General features: G+C 44.3%; 8 non-coding genes and 1 pseudogene across 8 annotated transcripts; 1 reads left to right on the top strand and 8 right to left on the bottom strand.

Annotated features, from left to right (window-relative positions):
* Positions 1-366: 366 nt before the first annotated feature.
* Positions 367-438, bottom strand: trnam-cau (transfer RNA methionine (anticodon CAU)). Its single transcript has one exon. It is a non-coding gene; the product is annotated as a tRNA-Met (tRNA).
* Positions 439-1,325: 887 nt separating this feature from the next.
* Positions 1,326-1,397, bottom strand: trnam-cau (transfer RNA methionine (anticodon CAU)). The gene has a single exon. It is a non-coding gene; the product is annotated as a tRNA-Met (tRNA).
* A 2,389-nt stretch (positions 1,398-3,786) lies between these two features.
* trnam-cau (transfer RNA methionine (anticodon CAU)) lies at positions 3,787-3,858 on the bottom strand. The gene has a single exon. It is a non-coding gene; the product is annotated as a tRNA-Met (tRNA).
* Positions 3,859-4,530: 672 nt separating this feature from the next.
* On the bottom strand, positions 4,531-4,602 carry trnam-cau (transfer RNA methionine (anticodon CAU)). The gene has a single exon. It is a non-coding gene; the product is annotated as a tRNA-Met (tRNA).
* A 912-nt stretch (positions 4,603-5,514) lies between these two features.
* Positions 5,515-5,586, bottom strand: trnam-cau (transfer RNA methionine (anticodon CAU)). The gene has a single exon. It is a non-coding gene; the product is annotated as a tRNA-Met (tRNA).
* A 2,335-nt stretch (positions 5,587-7,921) lies between these two features.
* trnam-cau (transfer RNA methionine (anticodon CAU)) lies at positions 7,922-7,993 on the bottom strand. The gene has a single exon. It is a non-coding gene; the product is annotated as a tRNA-Met (tRNA).
* Positions 7,994-8,686: 693 nt separating this feature from the next.
* Positions 8,687-8,758, bottom strand: trnam-cau (transfer RNA methionine (anticodon CAU)). The gene has a single exon. It is a non-coding gene; the product is annotated as a tRNA-Met (tRNA).
* Positions 8,759-9,390: 632 nt separating this feature from the next.
* Positions 9,391-9,462, bottom strand: trnam-cau (transfer RNA methionine (anticodon CAU)). The gene has a single exon. It is a non-coding gene; the product is annotated as a tRNA-Met (tRNA).
* Positions 9,463-11,940: 2,478 nt separating this feature from the next.
* Positions 11,941-20,618, top strand: LOC135255717 (IST1 homolog; annotated as a pseudogene).
* The last annotated feature ends 3,129 nt before the right edge of the window (positions 20,619-23,747 follow it).

A 23,747-nucleotide genomic window follows, 5' to 3' on the forward strand; every position in this document is an offset into this window, starting at 1 on the left:
CTACAGAAGTCAATGTTGCTTTCCAGGTTATTCTCAAGCCATCAAGTTTGTTGGTTGACAACATTTTGCATTCCTTTGCTACTTTTACTAAATTTACATATTAAAGTGGCCCTATGTTGTTGGAAGCAGGGCTAAACACAATGATATTATTCAATCAACGTCACAGTGTGCAAGACCGAAGTCAGCTAGTCTGGAGTGGAAAACACTCTCCCATATATATAGTTCAGATGTATACTGACAGTTTTAATGTGATAGTTTGTGAACTTTGTAATAGTTCCATGCAATTTTTCCCTCATCAATGTGAAATTTACCTGGTTGTTTCATGTGCCGCCTGTTTCCTTGTCTTTTTTTGTTGTAAAATACAGTTAGCAGAGGATGGTTTCGATCCATCGACCTCTGGGTTATGGGCCCAGCACGCTTCCGCTGCGCCACTCTGCTGAATGAGGATTGTTCAGGGAACCCCATGGGTCATTACCTGTGTACCAGGTGTGGCTGCGCCACTCTGCTCTGTGTGAGTGCTATGCAGATGTGACTCTGTGTGGATGGGGCGGTACAGGCTCCCTGTAGGGGGCGACAGAGAACACTGTTGCCCCTTGCTGTATCACGGCCTGAATGGGCTCATTATTGTGACACAAACGATTCCATCTCACAAACCCCCAGCTTAGAGTCAGCACTGTAACATCCCCAGGTAACCCTCACAGAGCAGAGTGGCGCAGCGGAAGCGTGCTGTGCCCATAACCCAGAGGTCGATGGATCGAAACCATCCTCTGCTAAGCTCTTTTTTATTTTAATAAATAATAAAGATAAGGGTATGTTGCACCTGTGGAACTCATTCTTGAAGCACAAACTACTTTAACATAGTGTCCTTAAGCCACACCTCCTAAGATTAGACACTCATTGGTTTTAGTTTTAAACTAATGAGGAGAGAGTATCTAAACTCTGATGGTGTGTCTACAGGACATTGTGTTGCAGTATTTCATGCTTCCAAAACATGAGTTTTGCAGGTATAACATTCCATTGTCTTTGCTAAAACCAGCAAGCGCTTAGCAGAGGATGGTTTCGATCCATCGACCTCTGGGTTATGGGCCCAGCACGCTTCCGCTGCGTCACTCTGCTCTGTGTGAGTGTTCTGCAGATGTGACTCTGTGTGGATGCGGTGGGACGGGCTACCTGTAAAGGGGCGGTAGAAAACAGTTGCACTCCTTGCTGTTCTATGGCCCTGTACTGTAGTAGTTCCATACATTTTCACTTCATCAATGCAAACACTATCTGGTTGTTTCACATGTGATACCTGTTTTCTTGTCTTTTGTTTAGTGTAAAGCAGTTAGCAGAGGATGGTTTCGATCCATCGACCTCTGGGTTATGGGCCCAGCACGCTTCCGCTGCGCCACTCTGCTCTGTGGGAGTGCCATGCAGATGTGTGGGTGGCCTCTGTGTGGATGGGGCGGTATGGGGTCCCTGTAGGGGGCGACAGAGAACACTGTTGCCCCTTGCTGTATCACGGCCCTGCTCTCCTGGTCTTTCATTAAGTATGAATGGGCTCATTATTGTGACGCAAACTACTCTATCTCGCAAATCCCCAACTTAGAGTCAACACTGCAACATCCCGAATCACTCTTTATCCAGCAGAGTGGCGCAGCGGAAGCGTGCTGGGCCCATAACCCAGAGGTCGATGGATCGAAACCATCCTCTGCTAAGCTCTTGTTGGCTTTAATAATGACCAGGGAATGTTGCCCCTGACAAGCTCATGTTCTGGAAGCATGAAACACTGGAACACAATGTCCTGTAGACACACCTTCAGAGTTTAGATACTCTCTCCTCATTAGTCCAACTTTCTGCTGGAAAGCACAGAACTGGCCGATTCCTTGGTCTACAGAAGTCAAAGTTGCTTTCCAGGTTATTCTCAAGCCATTAAGTTGGTTGATTGACACATTTCCTTTGTTTTACTAAATTTACTTTTACTAAATTTACATATTAAAGTGGCCCTATGTTGTTGGAAGCAGGGCTAAACACAATGATATTATTCAGTCAATGTCACAGTGTGCAAAACCGCAGACAGCTAGTCTGGAGTGCTGACATTTGGATTCAGCCTTTGACTCAAGTGTAGAACAAGGAATCGGCCACTTCTGAACTTGTCTGTAGAAATGAGGACCAATGAGGTTTTAGTATCTTATCTTAAGCGGTGTGTCCAAAGGACACTGTTATAGTAGTCTGTGCTTCAGGAACGTGAGTACTACAGGTGCAACATACCCTTCTCTTTATTAAAATAGAAAACTGCTTTGCAGAGGATGGTTTCGATCCATCGACCTCTGGGTTATGGGCCCAGCACGCTTCCGCTGCGCCACTCTGCTGAATGAGCTGCATTAGTGGATGTGAGAGTTATTACTCTGAGTTTGGTGGTGGGGGAGGGGTGGGGTTGAGTGAGCGCATTGTTATAATGATCTTGAAGACTTCCTGTAACTCCTCTACCCCTTGCCGATGCATACTTCATAAATGACCAGGAGAGGATGGTTGTGTTAGTTGGCTGAGGTGTGGAAGGGTGGTGGTGTGTAAGACGGATCAGACATTCAACACTGCCTTGTCATTATTAAATTTTCTTTAGTGGAAAACACTCTCCCATATATATAATTCAGATGTATACCGACAGTTTTAATGTGATAGTTTGTGAACTTTGTAATAGTTCCATACAATTTTTCCCTCATCAATGTGAAATTTACCTGGTTGTTTCATGTGCTACCTGTTTCCTTGTCTTTTTAAAAATTTTTTTGTAAAATGCAGTTAGCAGAGGATGGTTTCGATCCATCGACCTCTGGGTTATGGGCCCAGCACGCTTCCGCTGCACCACTCTGCTGAATGAGGTTTGTTAAGGTAACCCGATGGGTCATTACCTGTGTACCAGGTGTGGCTGCGCCACTCTGCTCTATGTGAGTGCTATGCAGATGTGACCGTGTGTGGATGGGGCGGTACGGGCTCCCTGTAGGGGGCGACAGAGAACACTGTTGCCCCTTGCTGTATCACGGCCCTGCTCTCCTGGTCTTTCATTAAGTATGAATGGGCTCATTATTGTGATGCAAACTACTCTATCTCACAAACCCCCAGCTTAGAGTCAGCACTGCAACATCCCGAGTCAGTTTTCATCCAGCAGAGTGGCGCAGCGGAAGCGTGCTGGGCCCATAACCCAGTGGTCGATGGATCGAAACCATCCTCTGCTAAGCCCTTTCCTGTCTTTATAAAGATAAGGGTATGTTGCACCTGTAGAACCAACATTCAGGAAGCACAAACTACTGTAACACAGTGTCCTTTAGACACACCTCCTAAGAAAAGATACTAAAAGCTCATTGGTCCTCATTTCTACAGACAAGCTCAGAAGTGGCCGATTTTGTGTTCTACACCTGAGTCAAAGGCTGAATCCAAATGTCAGCACTCCAGACTAGCTGACTTCGGTCTTACACACTGTGACGTTGATTGAATAATATCATTGTGTTTAGCCCTGCTTCCAACAACATAAGGAAACTTTAATGTGAAAATTTAGTAAAACTAACAACGGAAATGTGTCAACCAACAAACTTGATGGCTTGAGAATAACCTGGAAAGCAACTTTGACTTCTGTAGACCAAGAAATCGGCCAGTTCTGTGCTTGCCAGCAGAAAGTTGGACTAATGAGGAGAGAGTATCTAAACTCTGAAGGTGTGTCTACAGGACATTGTGTTCCAGTGTTTCATGCTTCCAGAACATGAGCTTGTCAGGAGCAACATTCCCTGGTCATTATTAAAACGAACAAGAGCTTAGCAGAGGATGGTTTCGATCCATCGACCTCTGGGTTATGGGCCCAGCACGCTTCCGCTGCGCCACTCTGCTCTGTGTGAGTGCTCTGCAGATGTGACTCTGTGTGGATGGGGCGGGACAGGCTCCCTGTAGGGGGCGACAGAGAGCAGTGTTGCCCTTTGCTGTATCACGGTCCTGCAATGTGTACTGTGGAGAAAGCACAGTTGTTCGCACCTAAACAAACAGATTAGAAGCAACAACCAAGAAAGGGTCTAAACTTAGGAGAGTTGGCTCTACAAGTCATTGCATTCCAGTAGTTTGTAAAAATGCCAGATAGGCTGTAAGACCCATCTGCATAATGATGAATGTGCCCACAACAATGATGATAAATACTTATGAAAAGTGTAGTTTTAAAGATATCGAAAGAGGTGAAAGTGAAAAGCAAATGAAACTGAGAAAAAAACCTTGCACGCAACTTTGACCTTTGAACTTGCAAGCAGAAATGATGGACAATGTGTCAGTATCCAGACTTAAAAAGTTGCAGCGTCACATCTTGCAGCAGTCTGTTTATATGTTTATATGAAGATAGATGAGTAGTCATATGGGTTTCTAGAGTGGAAAACACTTGCCCATATATATCATTTAGATGTATACCTACAGTCATAATGTGATAGTTCCATACAATTTCACCTGATCAATGTGAAATTTACCTGGTTGTTTCACATGTGACGCCTGTTCCCTTGTCTTTTTTTTGTAAAATGCAATTAGCAGAGGATGGTTTCGATCCATCGACCTCTGGGTTATGGGCCCAGCACGCTTCCGCTGCGCCACTCTGCTGAATGAGAGTTGTTTAGGTAACCCCATGGGTCATTACCTGTGTACCAGGTGTGGCTGCACCACTCTGCTCTGTTTGAGTGCTATGCAGATGTGACACTGTGTGGATGGGGCGGTAGAGGCTCCCTGTAGGGGGCGACAGAGAACACTGTTGCCCCTTGCTGTATCACGGCCCTGCTCTCCTGGTCTTTCATTAAGTATGAATGGGCTCATTATTGTGACGCAAACGATTCCATCTCACAAACCCCCAGCTTAGAGTCAACACTGTAACACCCCCAGGTAACCCTCACAGAGCAGAGTGGCGCAGCGGAAGCGTGCTGGGCCCATAACCCAGAGGTCGATGGATCGAAACCATCCTCTGCTAAGCTCTTTTTTATTTTAATAAATAATAAAGTAAGGGTATGTTGCACCTGTGGAACTCGTTCTTGAAGCACAATCTACTTTAACACAGTGTCCTTAAAACACACCTCCTAAGATTAGACACTCATTGGTTTTAGTTTTAAACTAATGAGGAGAGACTATCTAAACTTGGGAGGCATGTCTACAGGACATTGTGTTGCAGTATTTCATGCTTCCAAAACATGAGATTTGCAGGTATAACATTCCATTGTCTTTGCTAAAACCAGCAAGCGCTTAGCAGAGGATGGTTTCGATCCATCGACCTCTGGGTTATGGGCCCAGCACGCTTCCGCTGCGTCACTCTGCTCTGTGTGAGTGTTCTGCAGATGTGACTCTGTGTGGATGGGGTGGGACGGGCTACCTGTAAAGGGACGGGAGAAAACAGTTGCACTCCTTGCTGTTCTATGGCCCTGTACTGTAGTAGTTCCATACATTTTCACTTCATCAATGCAAACTTTACCTGGTTGTTTCACATGTGCTGCCTGTTTCCTTGTCTTTTGTTTAGTGAAAAGCAGTTAGCAGAGGATGGTTTCGATCCATCGACCTCTGGGTTATGGGCCCAGCACGCTTCCGCTGCGCCACTCTGCTCTGTGTGAGTGCTATGCAGATGTGACTCTGTGTGGATGGGGCGGTACGGGCTCCCTGTAGGGGGCGACAGAGAACACTGTTGCCCCTTGCTGTATCACAGCCCTGCTCTTCTGGTCTTTCATTAAGTATGAATGGGCTCATTATTGTGACGCAAACTACTCTATCTCGCAAACCCCCAGATTAGAATCAGCGCTGCAACATCCCCAGAAACCCTCATCCAGCAGAGTGGTGCAGCGGACGCGTGCTGGGCCCATAACCCAGAGGTCGATGGATCGAAACCATCCTCTGCTAAGCTCTTGTTGGCTTTAATAATGACCAGAGAATGTTGCCACTGCGACAAGCTCACGTTCCGGAAGCATGAAACACTGGAACACAATGTCCTGTAGATACTCTCTCCTCATTAGTACACATTTCTGCTGGTAAGCACAGAACTGGCCGATTCTTTGCTTTACAGAAGTCAATGTTGCTTTCCCGATTATTCTCAAGCCATTAAGTTTGTTGGTTGACACATTTCCTTTGTTTTACTGAATTTACTTTTACTAAATTTACATATTAAAGTGGCGTTATGTTGTTGGAAGCAGGGCTAAACACAATGATATTATTCAATCAACGTCACAGTGTGAAAGACCAAAGTCAGCTAGTCTGGAGTGCTGACATTTGGATTCAGCCTTTGACTCAAGTGTAGAACAAGGAATCGGCCACTTCTGAACTTGTCTGTAGAAATGAGGACCACAAGGTTTTAGTATCTTATCTTAAGCGGTGTGTCCAAAGGACAGTGTTATAGTAGTCTGTGCTTCAGGAACGTGAGTACTACAGGTGCAACATACCCTTCTCTTTATTAAAATAGAAAAGAGCTTAGCAGAGGATGGTTTCAATCCATCGACCTCTGGGTTATGGGCCCAGCACGCTTCCGCTGCGCCACTCTGCTGAATGAGCTGTTATTCTGGATGTGAGAGTTATTACTCTGAGCCCGGTGTGGGGGAGGGGTGGGGTTGAGTGACCTCATTATAATAATGATCTGGAAGACTTCCTGTAACTCCTCTACCCCTTGCCGATGCATACTTCATAAATGACCAGGAGAGGATGGTTGTGTTAGTTGGCTGAGGTGTGTAAGACGGATGGGACATTCAACACTGCCTTGTCATTGTTACATTTTCTTTAGTGGAAAACACTCTCCCATATATATAATTCAGATGTATACCGACAGTTTTAATGTGATAGTTTGTGAACTTTGTAATAGTTCCATACAATTTTTCCCTCATCAATGTGAAATTTACCTGGTTGTTTCATGTGCCACCTGTTTCCTTGTCTTTCTTTTGTAAAACGCAGTTAGCAGAGGATGGTTTCGATCCATCGACCACTGGGTTATGGGCCCAGCACGCTTCCGCTGCGCCACTCTGCTGAATGAGGGTTGCTGAGGGAACCCCATGGGTCATTACCTGTGTACCAGGTGTGGCTGCGCCACTCTGCTCTGTGTGAGTGCTATGCAGATGTGACTGTGTGGATGGGGTGGTACGGGCTCCCTGTAGGGGGCGACAGAGAACACTGTTGCCCCTTGCTGTATCACGGCCCTGCTCTCCTGGTTTTTCATTAAGTATGAATGGGCTCATTATTGTGACGCAAACTACTCTATCTCACAAACCCCCAGCTTAGAGTCAACACTGCAACATCCCGAATCAACCCTCATCCAGCAGAGTGGTGCAGCGGAAGCGTGCTGGGCCCATAACCCAGAGGTCGATGGATCGAAACCATCCTCTCCTACGCCCTTTTCTATTTTAATAAAGATAAGGGTATGTTGCACCTGTAGAACCAACATTCTGGAAGCACAAACTACTGTAACACAGTGTCCTTTAGACACACCTCCTAAGAAAAGATACTAAAACCTCATTGGTCCTCATTTCTACAGACAAGCTCAGAAGTGGCCGATTTTGTGTTCTACACTTGAGTCAAAGGCTGAATCCAAATGTCAGCACTCCAGACTAGCAGACTTCGGTCTTGCACACTGTGACGTTGATTGAGTAATAACATTGTGTTTAGCCCTGCTTCCAACAACACAAGGAAACTTTAATATGAAAATTTAGTAAAACTAACAACGGAAATGTGTCAACCAACAAACTTGATGGCTTGAGAATAATCGGGAAAGCAACATTGACTTCTGTAGACCAAGGAATCGGCCAGTTCTGTGCTTGCCAGCAGAAAGTTGGACTAATGAGGAGAGAGTATCTAAACTCTGAAGGTGTGTCTACAGGACATTGTGTTCCAGTGTTTCATGCTTCCAGAACATGAGCTTGTCAGGAGCAACATTCCCTGGTCATTATTAAAACAAACAAGAGCTTAGCAGAGGATGGTTTCGATCCATCGACCTCTGGGTTATGGGCCCAGCACGCTTCCGCTGCGCCACTCTGCTCTGTGGGAAGCCCATGCAGATGTGACTCTGTGTGGATGGGGCGGGACAGGCTCCCTGTAGCGGGCGACAGAGAGCAGTGTTGCCCCTTGCTGTATCACAGCCATGCGGTGTGTACTGTGGAGAAAGCACAGTTGTTTGCACCTAAACAAACAGATTAGAAGCAACAAACAAAAAAGGGTCTAAATTTAGGAGAGTTGGCTCTACAAGATATTGCATGACAGTAGTTTGTAAAAAAGCCAGATGAACCGTAAGACCAGGAGTACTGTGCATAACGATCAATGTGCCCACAACAATGACGACAAATACTTATGAAAAGTGTAGTTTTAAAGATATCGAAAGAGGTGAAAGTGCAAAGCAAATGAAACTGAGAAAAAACCTTGTAAGCAACTTTGACCTCAGAACTAACAAGCAGAAATGATGGGACTGTGTCAGTATCCAGACTTTGGAAGTGGCAGCTTCGCATTTTGCAGCAGTCTTCGGTATGTTCATGTGTGGATAAATGAGCAGTCATATGGGTTTCTTTAGTGGAAAACACTTGCCCATATATGTTATTCTGATGTATACCTACATTCATAATGTGATAGTTTGTGAACTTTGTAACAGTTCCACACGGTTTCACCTTATCACTGCAAGATTTACCTGGTTGTTTCATATGTGCCACCAGTTCGCTTGTGTTTTTTTGTAAAACGCAGTTAGCAGAGGATGGTTTCGATCCATCGACCTCTGGGTTATGGGCCCAGCACGCTTCCGCTGCGCCACTCTGCTGAATGAGCTGTGTTACTGGATGTGAGAGTCATTACTCTGAGCTTGGTGGTGGGGGAGGGGCATGGTTGAGTGAGCGCATTGTTATAATGATCTTACAGACTTCCTGTAACTGGAGAAAAGAGTTTCACTCCTTCCTGTACCCTCTACTGTAGTTGCACTAGGGGAAACACATGTACGTATATGCGTGTATATATATATATATATATATATATATATATTGCTAAACTATTGAAAGTTATTAGAAAGACACAGATTACACAAAATCCTCCACCACCAGATGTCCCCAGCAACCAATATTAATGGCCTGATAATAATCCATTTATGATGACTATCTGAAGCTCAGACAAAGAAAGGCCCACATTTCATGTATTTGCCAGAGGGGGAAGAACTCCTCTTCCCCTTGCCCATGCATACTTAATGAATGACCAGGAGTGGATGGTTGTGCTGGTTGGGTGAGGTATGGAAGGGGGTGTGTAAGAGGGATCAAACAAGGACTGGCTTTTCTAAACTTTGTAATAGTTCCATACAATTTCACCTCATCAGTGTGAAATTTACCTGGTTGTTTCTTATTTACTTGATAAGTTTCACATGTGCCGCCTGTTTCTCTGTCTATTTTTTTTGTAAAACGCAGTTAGCAGAGGATGGTTTCGATCCATCGACCTCTGGGTTATGGGCCCAGCACGCTTCCGCTGCGCCACTCTGCTCTGCGTGAATGAAAGGACGATTGACAGTCAAACATCTTCGATGTGGTAATGAAACAAATTTATTATTTACTGGCCCTTACTTTTGGAACCATGTCCATTTTATGTATAAGGAATGAGCGCTCACTCCCTCTCCGCATTTTGTTAACATGCAAATATATAATATATAAACCAGGTTCAGCCATTCTTCTGTTCATTGTTTGTCATCGTATCATTTCCGTGATGTAGAATCTCATGAACTGATGCATTTTGTGATCACCCAAGGTTTCTACAACGGGTCACCGCCAGAAGATTCATTGAAACAAGCTTTTATGTTGCTACACTTTTATTTGAAGGATTGGCTCTCAGCGGCACGCGATTACATTACAAGCATCTTTCCATCGCCCTGCAGAACCCCAAAAACGGTGTTCACGGTGTCTGCTCCCCAAAATCTGACATGAGTCGTGGTCTTGTCTCTCTGAGCCGAGTACTCTTTTCTCCTTTTGGGTATTCCTCTTCTCTTCCCTCTCTGCTTGTCATCCTTCTGCCTGCTTTTCATCAGGCCTGATTTTTTTCTTGTGCTTCTGCTTCTCCCTCTACTCTTGCTCCTTCCGAATTTATGTGACTTTTTCCCCCTTCCTTCTCTTCCTGCCTCTTAATCTCAGCCATGTCAGCCCCCTCCTCCTCTCCTTCCTCCGTTTTCTCCCTCCTTATCTCCCTTCTCAAAGTGTCCTTCACGTCCTTCAAGAGCTCCTTCCTCTTCTTCTCCTGCTCCTCTTCACTGCCTGTCCTCCCTGCCCTTTTCATCCTCTGCTCCTCATCCTCCTGCTTCTTCTCCCTCTCCCAGTCCTTCCTCATCCTCTCCTCCCTCCTCATCGCTGCCTTGACCTCCTTCAGGAAGTGCTTTCCGTTTCTCCTCTCCTGCTCTATCTGCTTTTGCGTCTCTCCCTTTCTCCCGTAGTTCTCCTCCCCCTCCAGCTCCTCCCTCTGCCTCCACGCTTTCTCCTTTGCCTTCACCGCTTCCTTGGCGGCCTTCAGGATGTCCTTCCTCTTTTTCCTCTCTTCCTCGATCTTCCTCTTGATCTCTGCCTTCCTGGCGTCTTGCTCCCGGCTCTCCCTCTCCCTCCACTCTTTCTCCTTCCTCTGCACGGCCTCCAGGGCAGTCTTCAGGCTTCTCTCGTCTTTCTCCCTCTCTTCTTTCTCTCGCTCCTCTCCCTGTTTTTTAACCTCTTCCAGCTGCCTCTGCCTCGCTGCAGCCTCGTCATCAGGACTCTGAGTCTGGGGAGGAGGGGGGTGGGGGGAAGGGACTGACTCTAAGCTGCCACAATAATTCAATTCAGTTTTATTTGTATAGCGCCTTTTACAGAGAACTGTCCCAAAGACGCTTTACAGAGTAGCAAGGCAAGAATACATGACTTCAGAGCGGATCGTGTGAATTTCAGATGAAAACAAAATGCATTATTGTACTGCAAAACACCCCAAACACACACACACACCACAACAACCACTGCATGCATACAATCATGTATGCATGAATTCACACACAGCACTCAAAAGCTGACAGGCACTACTGGTTGGTTTGGTACTAATGTGGCAACACTCACACAGTTCAGTGTTTACCCATGAAAAAACTCACAAGTTTTCATTCTGTATCTGCAGCTGACAGGCACTTGCATCTGTCCCCATTACCTGCTCCTCTTCAGCAGTCCCAATTGGTTCCGATGCTTTCCCTTCTCGTCCAAGTGCGATTCTAAGCCCTCCACTGTCCATCACCGACAGCTTCTCCTTCAGCTCTGCCACAAACTCGTCTTCCTCACTCCACTGCCTCTCCATGGCTCATTTTTTCTGTGTGAATTGTGAGGGTCTTTGAAATGGCAGTCCTCTTATGTAAAACTGTATGGGACAATTGGCTACTCAGCTGAATTATGACACTTTGGCATTCAGACACTGTGACATCACAAAGCTCACTGTTCTCTGACTTCATGGTGTAATTGAGAAATATTGTAAACATTGGATGTGAGGGATTTTGTATTTCTGAGTAATTGTGCTATTTGTATTTGTTTTATTTAACAGCTTGCAGCATATTGAATAATTGCAATTGCTGTGCCATCAAAAGCCACAAATATTTAAATACATGTAATTAATCAAGAAAATTTCACATATATTACACAGAATTTATGACTGGTAAAGAGGTTTATGAAAAATATGACTTATAAAAAATATGTGAAATTTAACATTGCCTCTCATCCATTCCCAAAAATGCTCCATATAACCATTGCAACCACAAATCATCAGCATTTCTTCAGTGGACATTCATCTTTGCAGATCTTGATGCAAAATCCCAATTCATTCCAAATGCAGCAAGAACCATAATCGTGCTTTTACAAGCAATGATTGGTTCAGCAATGCTGTTGAAGAGAACTTTCAAGGATTGTCGACACGCTAGTCTGAATGACATTCTTGAAATAGATAGATAGGTAGATAGATAGGCGTGGAAACCCGTTATGACTGGAACGAGTTATAGATCTTGACGGTGACCATCTTTGGCGCAACCTGTGCGTAATTATCTTGCGTCAAACGTATTTTGCGGAAGGGAAAAAGTAAATACTATTCAGTCAACCAAAGAGCTATTTCTGGAAAGACACCGTGAAGGTATGTTGCTTGTGGTTACGCATTTTATACGTGACGTCTCCATTCAATAACTAATTGGGACTCCTAAATATACTGTTTTCTCGGTTTCCACAAGAAATCACCAAGTTTGAATATCTCTGGCTATATGGATTTTGATTCTTGGTTGTTTCTGTTAGCTAAGTTGGTTAGCTTGTGCTAGCTCGCCTGCTAACAAGCGGGTTACTTCCTGGTTTGGGAGCGCTCTATGACATGCCACTTTTGAATCGTATGCTACTTTGCCCAGATCGAACAAAACTAAGTTTGTTCTTTCTAAAACTGATCATTTCATTTAGCGACTGTGTTTAATAATTATTCGATGTTTGGCTAGCGGGCGTCATGGGGAACCATCTTCACGTTCCCTTAGATCAGACTGAAGTGGCGATACTGCTAACTAGCAAGTACTAAACAAAAACAAGCTAACAAGAAACCCAAACTATTCCAATTTCACAGGGTGCGTTTATAGCTAATGGTACAACGGCTATAGTTACAGAAGGAAAGCGACTGTTATAACTTAGACTAAGTTAGCCAAGTTTGACTAGACGGTTTTCGCAGACTAGCTAGCGAAATAAATAATAGCTTGGCTAGCCTTTCGTGAACAACGTTGAGTAGCAACTAGTAAACTAGTTTAACACCACGCTTAAGCCCAGGAAGCCACTTGACGCCGACTTGTAGCTAAAGTTAGTTTAGTATATCGAGCAGTCGAATAGATTGCTAAGTAAAATGGCTCACATCAACAAGAAACTTGATCATGTACAAACCGCCCTGGCCTAAATAAATATCAAGTATAATACGATTAGCTATGTATGATAACAGTTAATTTCAATGGCATCGGAACGTAAACTACAAAACACTTCTACTGTGTCAGTTAGATAACATTGTCTGTGCTTTTGAACTGGTAAATTTGAGTCAGTGTAGTAAGATCGCGTAGTTTCTGTTTATACACTTCATTAGAATGTTAGCCAATTTACTAACGTTAACTCTGTTACTATGCTTCACTGTAAACAGTGATGTCACCCGTCTCACCTCATGATAAGGCTGACTCATGATGAGGTCTCGTGGGTCAATGGAGGGATTGGATCGCAACCTAGAATTGAAGTTGTATCTTGATTAGTCAACATAGGCTTGTCAAACTTGTGAATCCGGTTTTCCAAACAAAAGGTGCAAGCACACAAGCTATATATTCTTCGGGTTTTTTCTTTTGCGTTGCCTCTTTTACGTAATCGTCTGTTGGCCACAGGTATGATCTATTTTTGCAAGTGGGCGGTTTCCCATCTCAGGTTGCCAAGCGAATTTATTTCCACTGTCCACATTTCTTACACGAATTCTTCCTCCGGAATGATATTAGCGTCTTCTATTTTAGTGTGCCACGACCCGGTCTATCTCGGCAATTGCTGAATAATTTATGTTACCTTTTTTGAGTCGATGATTGAGTTCTTAGAAACATCGTGATCCTTTTATGCGAATCTGATGTGGCTGCTTTCTTGCGCCGCAAAGTGAAACCTCTAACGACTTTGGTGTCCTGTGTTCTTCAGAGAAGTGTCCATCATGCTTGGTGGTGGATTCAAAGCAGAGAGACTTCGAGTCAATCTCAGACTGGTAATCAACCGCTTAAAACTCCTGGAGAAGAAGAAGAGTGAGTTTCCATTTTCCCGGTAGTCTCTGCGCACCCTAGTTAGGTGTAGCCTATGATATTGGTGCAGGTGTAGGTGGCGTCATTAATTGTTCTGGAGCCTAAAACAGTAAATTTATCTTTTTATTATTATTATTATTGTTATGGTTGTTATAAAATGAAATTACTTGTAATACGTTTCTGCCAAATGTGTAATGATAGATTTTGTCTCTTAGTAATTTATTTTTATGTCACTTTAGAAAGAGCAGATAAATGTATGTTATGTAATTACTGTGTTCTGTCCACTGTAGACACTTTGTTAGGAGTGACTCACTTTCTGGTGTTTTGTCTCTTCCCTACACACGCGCACGCGCAGCTGAACTAGCACAGAAGGCTCGTAAGGAGATAGCAGATTACCTGTCCTCAGGTAAGGATGAGCGAGCACGGATCCGGGTGGAGCACATCATCAGAGAGGACTACCTGGTGGAGGCCATGGAGATCCTGGAGCTGTACTGTGACCTGCTGCTCACCCGATTCGGTCTCATCCAGTCCATGAAGTGAGTTTGGGGGGGGGGGGGGGGGAGGGGTAGGAAGTAATTTCACGAAAGAATGAATAATGATGTGGCAGTAAGCTATGGTGCTCACACACTGATGTCAGTTTCCCTGAAAGTGATTTGGAGTACGAGTAGGCAGACTGGTCTGAACGACTTTGGTGTCTGAGAGTGTTCTGTAAAAAAAAAAAAAAAAAACACAGATTAAGGTTAACAGAATGCAGAGATTTCCAATGAGCAAATTGTTCTTGTTGTGTAATTGGTGTGGCAATATTCAGATTCGTGAAGGAAGCCTCACACTAAGCTCATTTCATTAATGGTACTGAGCCCTGATTGAACCCTTTTGTATACTCAACCCTGGCTGAACCCTTTTGCATACTCAACCCTGACTGAACACTTTTGTATACTCAACCCTGCCTGGACCCTTTTGTATACTCAACCCTGACTGAACCCTTTTGCATACTCAACCCTGACTGAACCCTTTTGTATACTCAACCCTGACTGAATCCTGTTGTTACTCAACCCTGACTGAACCCTTTTGTTACTCAACCCTGACTGAACCCTTTTGTATACTCAACCCTGGCTGAACCCTTTTGCATACTCAACCCTGACTGAACCCTTTTGTTACTCAACCCTGACTGAATCCTGTTGTTACTCAACCCTGATGACCCTTTGTTACTCCCCTGACTGATCCTTGTATACTCAACCCTGCCTGGACCCTTTTGTTACTCAACCCTGACTGAACACTTTGTATACTCAACCCTGACTAGACCCTTGGTTGTGACTCACCCTGGACTGAACATTTGTACGCTCAACCCGCACCCTGGACTCTTGCAAGGCTGAGGCCTGCAGTGAAGCATGTCGAGTACGGCTCCTGCCCTTATCAGCATCTCCAGTAGTCTCCCGCCACTGCACTGCCTCACTGTCCAATAGTGGTGTCTCTAAATCCTGAATCCCTTGAAGGGCTTGATTCTGAACGTTAGAAATCCCGGGGTGTGATGAGTGCCCCAGGGTCCCTGGTTTTCTGCTACATTTTTTACTTTTATGAGAGGTGTTTTTTGAAAGTGCTATGAATTCAGTAATGTCAGTATTCTGTTTTCCAAATAATTGATTCCACACGATTGATTGAATTTATTTGATAATCATCAGAAAAATACAAGACGATCAAGCAGGAACATCAATTTTAGAATCTTAAGCTGAAAAATATTTTGCAGCGGTTTTTAAAATGAAGTCTGAATTCATTTACAGACAAAGTCCTTTACCACTTTGGTAAACATCCTTGAAAAGTCATTCAGTTTTGCCGTGTAGACTATTGGAACCCTGCACAACATGGATGACTTCCAAAATGCAGGGCTGGTGTATGAGTTTCCTACGCTGAGGTGCTTGTCTCTTCCATGTGCAGGTGTCTGATCAGCTGTGTGCAAAGTACAGCAAGGAGTACGGCAAGCTGTGTAGGACAAACCAGATTGGAACCGTCAACGACAGGGTAGGCCCATAGGAAACATTTGTCTGCCTGTCTGTGTGTGCATGTGTGTGCGTGTGTGCGTGCGCGTGTGTCTGTGTCCGTTTTGGTAATGTTTTTTTCCTTTGTCCTGAAGCTGATGCTCAAGTTGGGCGTGGAGGCCCCTCCCAAGATCCTGGTGGAGCGCTACCTCATTGAAATTGCTAAGAACTACAACGTTCCGTATGAACCGGACGCCATGGTCAGGGTGAGGGGGTCCGACGGCCAACCATCTCCATTTTATTTCCTGCTGAAATCACACCTCGGGGCCGTTTGTAGTGGCTATTGGAGAAATCCTGGGTTACTTCGAAATGATCTCGATGGATAACCAGCTAACTGCGTGCGACCAAGCATCATTGAACAGTCCCCTGAATGGTTTGATCTGTGAGAAGATCAAACCCCAGGAGAATGTTTGGTTTGGTGCACCAGTGCATTTACACACCTGCTTAGTACGGGACATTAACTTGTTCTGACGTGGTACGGGTGACCAATCCACCCTTCTTAGGGTACGACTTTCAAATTAAAAAAAAAAAAAAAGAACTTTCCAGCAAAGCTCGATTGTGTTTTAATTTCAGCCCCAGTTCAGACACTTGAATGCTAATTGCGGGGCGCAGTTGGATGCGGTTCACTGACAATCCCCTCCGCCTGTCTGTTACACACAGCCCGAGGCCTGCGTGGGCGAGGAGGCTGACCTCATAGACGTGAACAACGACAGCAAGAAGCCGGGGGGTGGCGGAGGAGGGGGCGGTGGCGGGGGCTTCACTGCCCCCCCAGGTGCCATGCCTATGCCCATGCCCATCGGCTTCAACTACCCAACTCCAAAAGGAGCAGTAAGAATTCCCCTGCTTTAAGAACTACGCAGTACCTCATGCTCCCAGAATGCAGTCTTGTTAGTATGTGCTTCTAATGGATGTACAGTTTAATGTTTTTATGTAGCCTCAATTTCAAACTGACTCACCGCCACACGCACACACACACACACACACACACACACACACACACACACAATCCCATCTCATCTCCACAGTACATCTTATTGCAACCTTGTGTGGAGTTTTCTCGATCTGGTCCCCTTTTTACATACACATTTACTTTTTTATTTTTTACATTAAAATTTGAAGGCAGTTACGCATCATTTTCAATTATTGTCGGAGGTTAGACCCTGTTCTGAAGCATTACCAGTCGCAGTTACTGGACGACCAGCGTTTAACTGTTTTTTTGTCGCTCCAGGAACCCTTCGGCGGCCCTATGGGCACCTACGACGGCTTCTCCAACTTTCAGCCTCCTGCCAGGGGAGGCCTGCCCCCCCAGCTGCCCAGCTGCCCCCCCACCTACGAGTCCGTAAGTGCACGCGGCCCCCTGCCTCCTCCAGACAGGCGGACAGCTGCTCGCACCCCAGGGAAGGACAGTTTGTTACGGCTCCTGTTACTGTGTCAGGGTTAGACATACAGACAGACAGATGGGCTGCCGTTCAGAGTTGGCCAGTCTGCCATTGCTGCTTCCAGTAGTAATGATACCAATGTCAGTCATCGCTCTTGATTAGACGCTGTGCATATTTATATGACTTATTTAAGTTCTAAGTGTATTTTTAAAAGATATTTTTTTAGTATTTGAGAGATAATCCTTAGCAGGAAAAGATGTCGTTGTACCCTGAAGAGCTTTGCTTCTTTTCAGATTGATGACCTGGCTGTCAAACCCTCTGTTCCTCAGGTTTTTGGTGAGTTAATCTCATTTCTTACTCTTTGCATGTAGTGTAGCTGGATTGAAGTTGCATAGTGAAGACGTAATATAGACATAAAATATGTTCTAAGGAAAGAAAAGGTTTACACTCAAATGACCAGGTAAAACCTTGTTCTCTGTCATTGTGGGATTTTTCCCTTTTTGTTTTTGTTTAATTTATTTACATTTTCATTTTCATTTAGTTTTGTGGTAGCCTTTGGGCGACTTACAATTTTTTACATAGCGTTTACACTGCATCCATTTATACAGCTGGATATACGCTGAAGCAACGCAGGTTAAGTACCTTGCTCAAGGGTACAACGGCAGTGCCCTAGCGGGGGACTCGAACCTGCGACCTTTAGGTTACAAGACCAACTCCTTACCCAAACCGGGGCGTTTTGACTTGATTGTGCTGTAGCTGTAATGTAAGACGCTAGTGTGAGATGTGTAATGCTCTGGCCTCTCTGCGCAGGTCCGATTGTGCTGTAGCTGTAATGTAAAACGCTAGTGTGAGATGTGTAATGCTCTGGCCTCTCCGTACAGGTCCGATTGTGCTGTAGCTCTCTGCACAGGTCCGATTGTGCTGTGGCTGTAATGTAAAACGCTAGTGTGAGATGTGTAATGCTCTGGTCTCTCTGCACAGGTCCGATTGTGCTGTGGCTGTAATGTAAAACGCTAGTGTGAGATGTGTAATGCTCTGGTCTCTCTGCACAGGTCCGATTGTGCTGTGGCTGTAATGTAAAACGCTAGTGTGAGATGTGTAATGCTCTGGTCTCTCTGCGTAGGTCCGATTGTGCTGTAGCTGTAGTGTAAAACGCTAGTGTGAGATGTGTAATGCTCCTGGCCTCTCTGCACAGGTCCCGGCGGCCCCTCCCAGCTGAACGACGGACTCCCCGAGCTCCCGTCCGTCCCGAACACGCTCCCCCCTTCCTCCTTCGGCGCAGGCTCCGCCCCCTCCGAAGACATAGACTTCGATGACCTGTCGAAGCGCTTCGAGGAGCTGAAGAAGAAGACTTAATCCTTCGGGCGCCGCCTCTCTCTCTTCTGCTCTCGTCGCTATAGTTACCGGGAAGGGTTGGGATAAACAAAACCCTGGTGAATTTGGTATATATGAACTCTGTTTCTCTGAAGATTTTGTCACTGTGCACTCCTTACAGACCACAATGTTACCTTGCCTTGTGTAAAAACACCATGGGATACTCCTGTCTACTGGGGAGGTTCAGAGCACATTCTGTAAAATTACCTTGCATACAAAGCAAATCACTTCACTGCCCTTAAGCTCTTGAAAGTGAAGGAATTTGTTTTTGTTTTTTTTACACTAAGACTTTTAATTGTCAATACCCAAACCTTTGTAGAGAGCTCCTTTTACGGTAGCATGCAACCAAAATCAGTTTTTCTATTTTATTTAGTTTCTGTTGTTTCTTTTTTGTTTTTTTTTTAAATACAAGCACTTTGGATTTATGTTGAGCTTTTTGATGGCATCTACTGCACCGGGCGGTGCTGTCTACCATAGGCATGAGGCTAAAGTTAGCATGCCTGGGTGCTTAAAGACTGCAGAAGTCAGGATGCACATTAGCACGGTTTGCAGAAAATAATCTTATAATACTAACATAGAATATGGGCCCTGTGGAGCACACTTGACCCGCTTAGGGAGCCTCCCCCCCTGAGAATGTCTTGCAGTGTCAGTGTTTGTCCAGAAGGGGTCACTGTATTTACTCCAGCTCCAGCTGAAGTTTTTTTTCTTATCTTTTTGTTTTTGTCCGTTACCATGACTCATCAGGCTTTTTTTCTCTCATTCTACCCTCATTTTATTAATAGGGGGGTCACATCATTATATTTGTCTTATGAAGGGCTGTCACAGGAAAGGGCTTGAAATTTGGGAAAGACATGCATATTTAAACTTATTAATAAACGGAAGAAAACAACTTTTTGTTGTACTTTATTTAACCTTTTTTTTTGCTCACCTTTAATGGTCATGTACTTGGAAACGTGTCCTCTATCATTTGAGACACCTACTCAGGTGGACCAGGACTTATCCAGAACTGAGTGCCCTGTCAGTCATCTCATGGCTTTTCTTGAATGAGGTTTTGACCTAGATGCCCGATTTACTGTAAACTATAATATGATGGGCTGGTGGGCTGTGATTGCATTAGATATTGAAGGATGAACGATAACTTGTTTGAAGAGCAAACGGCGTGAGATTGTAGTTAAATATGTCTCTGGGTTGTTTGGACATATACCCAAAAGATGCGAAAGGTTGAAGTCAGCAAATGTGCTGTGTGATGATGTCAGCAAATCTTTTTTTCTGTGTGTTTTTCAGTATCTTATTTTCCCTGATTCTGGGGCGGTGGGGATTTTTTCTATTTGAATGTTTAAAACTCAACTTTTTAAATTAAATTTTTTGCTTTTTAATTAAAATTAGGGTGCAGTGTATCAGTAGAGCTCTAGTTGATTTTTTGGGGGGGTGGGGGGTTATGAAAAGAATGAAATTTGTACAGTATACACACATCATAAATTTAACACAAAATTAATAAAATCTGAAATGGTTTTGGAACCTCTCTATATATACCTACTTGATAATACCTTTGAGTTTGCCTTAGCAGTCACCCCTGATTGGTCAGTCTACCGTTTTGCTGAAGGCAATGTTCGCCGATGTAGAATTGTACTGTCCATTTTGTTAATATTTCACTTAGGCCTAGAGTCAATAAGTTCACTTAAATTCTTATGTTTGCATAACCTTTTTGAAGTGTTTGATGCCAAATACAATATTTTTGGTAAGGGATTTGTAACAATGATAAAATGGTTTGCAGTCACTTTTTTAGCAAGTGTGAAACAGTAAGATTCACTTACTGAATAGCCATTGTATAGCTTTACTCATATCAATATCAGCTGCCTGCTCCTGTTATGAATCTAGGCACTGTCATCTCGTCACAGATGAAATATTTTCATATTTTGATCACTTCATAAAATTACATCTATCTTTCCTTGTGTAATGCTTTGGATGTTTGTTGTTTGATAATAAGGAAATTACACTGCAGCTGATATTTCTACTCAAGGAAAACCTCTAGAATGTAATAGCATTCTGCCTGAAAGGAAATAATATTATCGCAATAAAGGACATTTTTTTGAAGTTCTGATGCGCTGTGCTTTATTTGTACACATTAGAAAAGGATCCGTCTGATGCATTGCGATGATTGATCCCTCTTGCTGGAAACAGGCAAAATGTCTGCGTAATGCTGCTTTAACTGATTCATGATGAACCCAAAAGACCCACGCTGTTCCTAGTCCTAGTCAGCAACATTGTTGCCAGGCGTATTTTTTCTACGTTTATAATGTCACGTCTAACAAAGTACTTTGTATTGACTTTGGCAATGAGACTGTTTTGCTCTGTGTTCAGTAGCACATTGGGAAACTGCCAGAGACCTTTTCATTACATTACATTACATTACAGGCATTTGGCAGACGCTCTTATCCAGAGCGACGTACAACAAAGTGTATAACCATAACCAGGAACAAGTATGACGAAACCCCTAGAGAGAAGTACCGGTCCAAGTACAGGGAACAACCGCATAGTTCAACTTGGACCCTGGTGGTTAAACTGATTAACACTAACAACGAGAACGGCAACAACGCAATCTATGGAAAAATAAAAATACAAGTAGTCATTAAGACTGGCGCATCAACTAAGCTTTTCCTTTTGTTGTGTCTTTTGCTGCAAAACCAGCTCCACGCAAAGTCCGAGTTACGCAAGGGCAAGGAAGGGACTTGTGCAGAGCCAGTTGTTCATTTCCACTTCTGCCACTAGAGGTCAGGCTGCCAAAGGGATTCAAAGCAGAGCTGAGCTCGCTGGCACCGACGGGCAAGTAAGGTCCTGGGAGTCCACCTTACCGTGGCCCAGTCATATGAGTGTGTGTGTGTGTGTGTGTGTGTGTGTGCTGGCAGTGTGCAGCTTGCAACGTTCTGCCGCATTTAACGCTATTTTCACTGAGCATAGCTGTGCGGTCGGCATTGAGTAATTACCCAACTGCAGGCATTTTTTGTAGCCCCGTTGTCTCGAGTTGCCTCGGGCTGCCCTCCCCAGCTTTATCCAGCAGAGGCTGACCCCGCCCACCCCAACACACGTCTCCCACAGACTGCCCCCACCCACCCCAACACACGTCTACTACAGACTGCCCCCACCCACCCCGACACGCATCTCCCACAGGCTGCCCTGCGGTGAGAGATAGCTGCCGGATCTTGCCTCGCCTCTCAGTTCATCTCTGGAGCAGCAGGTTGGCTTTTTTCGCTTTCGCGACCCGTAGCAGCTGCGAAGGATCTGCTGCGGCCAGGACATCAGCAGACCCCTCTGCCTGCAGCAGCAGCTGTGGGAGCCAATTAGGAGTGCAAAAGGACTGGGTTATTAAAGGATAAAAAAACCCAGAACTAAAATGATAATTTCATTAATAATAAAATTAAGTTAATATTTTATTCATTTTTATTGTTGATATTAAATTCAGGGGTTTGAGAACAGGGCTGGAGTTTGGTGAGTCACTGGGTCCGTAAGAAGCATCAGCAACGTTTGCAGGTCCTTACGCAAACAATGGGCATCGCAGTGATGTACATTTCAACAGCGCATCCTCGTCTCTGTCCTTCAGTTTCCAAAAATGGTTCCACATTGCTTATTCATCGCCATTTAAGAACATCTCTCAAGTGTTCATGAATTTTAATTCTCCGTGGCCTGCCAGCGTGTATGTATTTTATGAGGCCTCATGAGGTTTACAAGGCCAATACTACCACTCACACTGGTAAAAACTGTGACTTGAGTGAGTACCTGCCCTAAAAAAAACCCCCATCCAGCGGGCATTCAAGGATAGTATGAAACGTTTGAGAAAAATGATTGCGTTGAACAAGTAGAGATATTGGGAAAGAGAATAAGCTGATTGGCAGCACCAGTGGCCTGTATCACAAAGCAGGATTACTGAGTTGGCTGAGTAACCACACTAAATAAAACCCAGGACAGCTCTTTTTTTTACTTTTGTCATCGTTTCAGATTTTGGAGGCTTCTGGATTTTAGTCGGCGCAGTTATCCAGCTCACTCAGTAGTCCTGCTTTGTGAAACAGAGCCCAGGAACCTTGGGCTGAGCAGGCCTTCAGAAGTTCAACAGATGAGCTGGGGGGGACAAAGAGCCAGATCTCACGGCCTCCCAGAAACAGAAGGGAGAGAGCGCGTGAGAGATATTACATTTCAGAGGAAGAGAATCAGAAAAAGAGAGCACTGAGAGAGCAAGGGAGAATCAGAGGGAGCATCTAAGAGTGAGTCATAGAGAGACAGCAAGAGCAATTTGAATGTCAACAATGCTACCGGAAAAATTCAAATAAGAGTCAAAAAAGGAGTTAGGAGTGAAAAGAGTAGAACGTCCCACCAATGCGAGACTTAATTCCTTATTCCTATTCTTATTTGTATTCTTATGGGCTGCGCACAGATGGTTATAGGATGTGGTAACCAAGCATGTGAGAGAGAGAGAGTAGAATCATCATTGCCCCTCTTGTCCCTATAATCAATCAATCAAAATGGCAAGGACAACTGGGGGAATGTCATGGAGGAGAAAGAATCACGTTTTACCAGCAAGCACCACCTCTGGTCTCTGAAACGTCTGATTCCACAACTGATTAAGCTCTTGGGACAGTGTGTTAGTTACAATTTGGAAAGCAATTCTTTCTGCCCAGTACTGAACTCGTCTCTGGCGATAAAGCCATGAAGGTGTGCACTACAAAAAACAAAACAACAGTAACAAAAAAAGCCTTAAATATTTATTTTTTATAAGAAAAAAGTAAGGTTTTTTAGTAAGGTAAAAGAAATATTTATTTTGCCTTACTAAATAAATACCTTGCTAAATTAGACCAAAAAGGGTATCAGAGAGGTGAGACAGTTTGGTTCCTTTCAAAATTTGAAAATGGGGAAAAGACAATTTCACTTCTCAAGCAAAAAGTAATTTAACACAAGCTAGTTTTTTCTACTTGAGCAAAAAAAAAAAAAAAAGATGTCAAATCTCATTACAGGACTGAAACACGTGTTAGGACAGACCTTTCCTTGTGTGTTTTTTATATGGAGACATAACCCATTAAGGTGCACAGGAAGTCAGAATAAGTAGTTAAACAGGTTGCTGAAGTTCAATGCGTGGCTCACACTGGCAGATGCCAAAGATATGCACCAGTGCCGCAAAGCCCAGTGCATTCTGGGATAGCGCACACACTGAATCAAGCACCGTCAAGGAGACAG

The sequence above is a fragment of the Anguilla rostrata genome, chromosome 5, assembly GCF_018555375.3.
Source record: "Anguilla rostrata isolate EN2019 chromosome 5, ASM1855537v3, whole genome shotgun sequence".
Taxonomy (NCBI): domain Eukaryota; kingdom Metazoa; phylum Chordata; class Actinopteri; order Anguilliformes; family Anguillidae; genus Anguilla; species Anguilla rostrata.